Source organism: Mesoplodon densirostris, chromosome 8 (genome assembly GCF_025265405.1).
Source record: "Mesoplodon densirostris isolate mMesDen1 chromosome 8, mMesDen1 primary haplotype, whole genome shotgun sequence".
Taxonomy (NCBI): domain Eukaryota; kingdom Metazoa; phylum Chordata; class Mammalia; order Artiodactyla; family Ziphiidae; genus Mesoplodon; species Mesoplodon densirostris.
In genome coordinates, this window is record NC_082668.1 from 104693388 (window position 1) to 104698468 (window position 5081).

The 5081-nt window shown below is 46.2% G+C and overlaps 1 pseudogene; it reads right to left on the minus strand.

Moving 5' to 3' along the window:
• Positions 1-2893: 2893 nt before the first annotated feature.
• Positions 2894-4818, minus strand: LOC132494771 (uncharacterized; annotated as a pseudogene).
• Positions 4819-5081: the final 263 nt, after the last annotated feature.

The window sequence follows — 5081 nt, forward strand, 5'->3', positions numbered from 1 at the left end:
CTTAAAACACTGCTCATCCCATAGCAAGCCATATGTAGATGGAAGTGATTCATTATTTTTATGAATTTTTGTTTGTTATTATTGTTCATCATAATGAAATTGTTAATTCCTGGAGCCAGACAGCCACATATTAGTTGTGTGACCTTGGACAAGACACTAAATCTCTGTGTGCCTTTTTTTTCCTTGTTTGTTAAATGGAGGTAATAATCATCCCTACCTCATATGACTATAATGAGGATTAAGAGTTGGTATAAGTAAAGTGCTTAGAACAGTTTTGGCACATAAAGTGCTGTGTGTATTGTTAAATATCTTCTCAAGCTTTTCTTGCAGGAACAATTATGTTTTGTGGTTTTATTCTGTTTCTCACTGTTTCTAATGTATTATTAGTTTTCTAATGATGCTGTTTCGTTATTAACTTGCTTCCATATGTCTACATTCTCTTTTTTTATTTCATCCGGTCTCTGAGTCCTCTTGTTATATGCTTTAGGCCCTTTTAAGTTGTTCTTTAGTATAAAGCAGTGGCCAGGAATTTATGGTCACTCGCTGAGTAAGTTTTCTTCTGGGTTGGGTTCTTTGTTTTCACGTGCTGTGTCCCTTTCATTACACGTGTGCATGTCAGGAATGGTTATGCTTGCTCTTTGCTTGTGTATTGGAATCTTTGCCTCTTGGCTCCTGCTCGGGCAAAGATGTCTATACCTTCTTCCTGCTCTGCTGACTTTGTTCTGTGAGGCCCACGTACTTTCCCATCAGAGCTCCTGTGTATTCTGAGTCTTACTCTGTTTCTGTAGCTGGAGGGCGTGACAGAGAAGTGGACTGGAGGGCAGTCTCTCTGAGAAGATTTGGGCCACTGTGCGCGTCCATTGCTGAGGCACTGACATGGGACTGAATTCCTTATCCCTGTGAGGTGCCTTCAGATCTCTCCCTCCAGCAGGTGCCTTCATTTTCCACAGGGAGACTCCATCCACACGTTTGCCCACATCTCCCCAGATGCCAGCAGACAGTTCCACTACTTCTCCATAAGAAAAGGAAAGACCCCCAACCATACTACCTCCATTTGCTTCACTCTGGGTTTGAGAACGCTGATGAGTATCCTCGGAGCTGCAACCTGGCTGATGTGCTCCCAGCCTGGAGCAGGGTGGGCCAGCGTTGTGGGCGCCCCAGCTCCTTTGTCTCGGCTTCCTGATCGGCATGCAGTACACTGGGTTATGCCCAGTCCTCCTTTGGTTGCTGTTGGAGAGACTTCTTTTGTGGGGAGCAGGGCCTTTAATTTATGCTTTCACGAATTTTTGCTTATTTTGTTAGTTACTGGGAGGGGCAGTTCTGTGATGCAGTTTCTATCAACCAATTCAACTGGAAACCCTGGCTTTTTTTTTTTTTTTTTTTTTTTGCGGTACGCGGGCCTCTCACTGTTGTGGCCTCTCCCGTTGCGGAGCACAGGCTCCAGACGAGCAGGCTCAGCGGCCATGGCTCACGGGCCCAGCCGCTCCGTGGTATGTGGGATCTTCCCGGACCGGGGCACGAACCCATGTCCCCTGCTTCGGCAGGCGGACTCTCAACCACTGCGCCACCAGGGAAGCCCCCTGGCTGTGTTTTGATTAATTGTTCTTCTTTTTTTTTTGTCATTGGCTCTCTGGCAATCTTCAAAAGCCTACTACATTATCAAACCTATGGAGTAAGCCAGGAAAGTACCTCTGAACTTGAATAAGGGCTTTAAAATGGGGTTAATATATGCTCTTCCCTCCTTCCCACCTGACTGAAGGAAGCAAAACAGTCGCTCTGAAACTGGGTTGATCCCAAAGCATTCCCAAGATTGCAGAGAAATATAAATTCTCTCAACTGTCTTACAGGCTTGAGGACAGCAAGGGTCAGGTTGGCTAATTTTAATTATATTCACTTAGCATGTCTTGAAGCCCATAAATCTAAATGCCAATAAATTAATATATCATGCCGAAGGCCTTCCAGCCACAGCATTAAATCAACTATGCAGGGAGTTCCATGTGGAACAAGGCAAACTCCCAGAAGCTCAAGTATTTCAATTTCACTGTATTAATCTGTCATTAAAGGGGCCCTCAAGTGCCAGTGTCCAGATGTGTGACTGTGAACAATGGTAACTTCCTGGGTATGAATTCAGCCCATTGTACCCTTGGCTTCTGTACAGCTGTCCACCCCTCACAGCCCCCGAGGATGGATGCTGAGTCTTCCCTGTCCATGAGCCTCGTGTGGTTTCAGAGATGGGGTGGTCCTTTTGGTGTACGAATGTTATAGTTAGGCTGAATGAAGGGTTTGATCAGGCCTGAGATTGGGGTGAGGCAGGCAAGGAGCCGAATCTCACCTATACCACTTCCATCTGATGGTGAAATCCTGCTGTGCACACCCTACTTCACGGCTTGGTGGGTCAGACAACACCCAGATCATGATGGGCAGCTTAGGTCAAATGGTAGATTGGTGGCCCATGGTTAAGCGTTCAATCTCCACTAAGACCCAGTAACAGTCCAAAACCATTTATCAAAAGGAGAGTATTTATCCAAAGGTGATGGCAGAGCCTTGCTCCAAAATCTTAAAGGCCTGCACTGCGATTCACATATAGGGCCTGACAAAGGCTCCAAACAGCATCTCTATCCACTACTGACATTCAAACATGATTGGCTCTGCTGGGTCCCATGGCCCAAATGGCAGGGCAACTTGCCTAGCAGCTGGACCTCCTTTGTTCAGAGCTCCACTCAAAACTAGCAGTTTTGGGGGTCACTCAGTAAATGAACTAGACAAACACACCTTTGTTGCCTGCAAAATCCAAAGGGACCCCACTAGGTATGGAGCCTCTTTTTGGTAATAGGGGTACCGGATCAACAATGTATCCCCTCACTTTAGAAGGGACAGCCCACCATCTCCTAGATCATTGCATCACTACAACTTTTACTGAAGTGGACGGACACTGAATTTTTGTGGGATTTATTTCTCACTCTCTAGCATATAAATGTTTTACCAGTGTGTCTGGAGTGGTTGCTATTTCTTGCTCAATCAACATAATGTCATCAGTGTAATGGACCAGCCTATGTCCTATGGAAGAGAAAGATGATCAGGATCCCTGGGACTAAATTGTAACCTAGGGCTGGAGAGTTGATATACCCTGAGGTAGGACAGAGAAGGTGTATTGCTGACCTTGCCGGCTGAAAGTAAACTGCTTCTGGTGTTTTTTATTATCAGGGATGGAGAAAAAAGCACTTTCCAGACCAATGGTTGCATACCAGGGACCAGGAGATGTGTTCATTTGCTCAAGCAATGAAGCCACATCTGGGTGGGTTCAGCAGCTACAACTGGAGTCACCACTTGGTTAAGTTTGTGATAACCCACTCTCATTCTCCGAGATCCAGCTGCCGTCTGCACAGGCCTCATAGGAGAGTTGACTGGGGATGTGATTGGAATTACCACCCACACATCTTTCAAGTCCTTGGTGGTGGCACTAATCTCTGAAATCCCTTGAGGAATGAGGCGTTGCTTTTGGTGTACTATTTTCCTGGGTAGAGGCAGTTTTACTGGCTTCCATTTGGTCTTTCCCATGATAACAGCCGTCACTTCATGGATCAGGGAACCAATGTGGGAATTCTGTCAGACCCTGGGTATGTCTATTCCAATTTTGTATTCCGGAACTGGGGAAATAACCGTAGGATAAAGTTGTAGACCCACAGTGCTCATTGTGAGATGGACCTGAGCACTACAGGGCTTGGTGCTCAGACAAGGTCCATTGTTCACTTGACCTTCATAAGTGGCTACTCTGACTGGTGAACCACAGTGACATTTGGGTCTCCTGGAATGAGTGTTAGCTTAGAACCAGTGTCCAGTAAGTCCCCAAAAGTCTGATTATTTCCTTTCCCCAGTTCACAGTCACTCTGGTAAATGGTCATAGGTTTGTTTGGGGGAGGCTGGAGAGAGAGATGAACAATATAAATTCTTGGCAGGATAGAGGAATCCTTCATCAAGGGCACCCAAATTCTGCTTCGTTCAAGGAGTTCTGACTTGTCTGGGAGTTGGTTGATTGCAGTGGGGGAGGTTTTCTGTTTGGGTCATTCAAGGCAGACTTTGTTTAGTAGATCTAGAGTTCTTTTCCTTTTTATCTTCACGGACACTTTTCCTATTCTTTATTCAAGCCCATGTATTACCAAGAGTTGGTGCTGTGATAGAACTCTGAAGGGTAACAGCTGCAGAGACAATAATTCTGCCCAAGTGACAGGAGGCCCTTTAGCCATTGTCCCTCTTTGAACCCATTCACTTAAAAAAATATATATATATATATTGGAGTATAGTTGATTTACAGAGTTCTTATGCTTACACAGATCAAGTCAGAGCTCAGCAGTCTACTCATCTACCTCTTTTCTAGGGATGCCATGATCATAGGTGTTTGTGACTCAGGCTCTTCTGATTGCTGCTTTGGCTTGGGTGTCCCCTGCAGTCACTAGCTTGGCATCAGAGGCTGCTCAAGATCTGGCCTCTAGTTTGCCTCTCAGTTGCCTCCTCTTCTCTTCCTGCCTTGAGCTCTGGGCTCCAACCACACTGCAGAGCATGTGCCCTTCCTTCTCCCCCACTCAGGTCATTCATCTCCGGGCTGTCACGGTTACCACCCCTCTGTCCCCCACTCTCTGTGATTTCACTGTGACCCCCAGACCTCCCCTACATTCCTCTGTCCCTATACTTTACCCCGATGTTTGGTGCTTACCTATTTATTTGTCTCTTGCCCATTAGGCTGTGAAGTTCTCTAGGAGAGGGCTGTGGGTGACTCATTGCTGCATCTCCAGTACCGGGCTTGGCACTCAGCCAGCTCATGGCGAATGCTTGTTTGTGGAAGTGTGACTTTATACTCTGGTGCCCAAGTGTCTGAGAGAGGCACCTGACCCCTCTCTGATTGCCCTGTCCAGGTGAGAGATGCAGACATTTGAGTGCATCCTCATGCGTTTAACTGAACACATGAAATACGCATTCCCAAATTTCACTGAAAACTCTTTCCGTTCTGTATAGCCAGTCGGCGATGCTGGGGACTTGACATACCCTGCATGATTTTTTGTTGTTGTTGTTGGTTTTGACAGCCT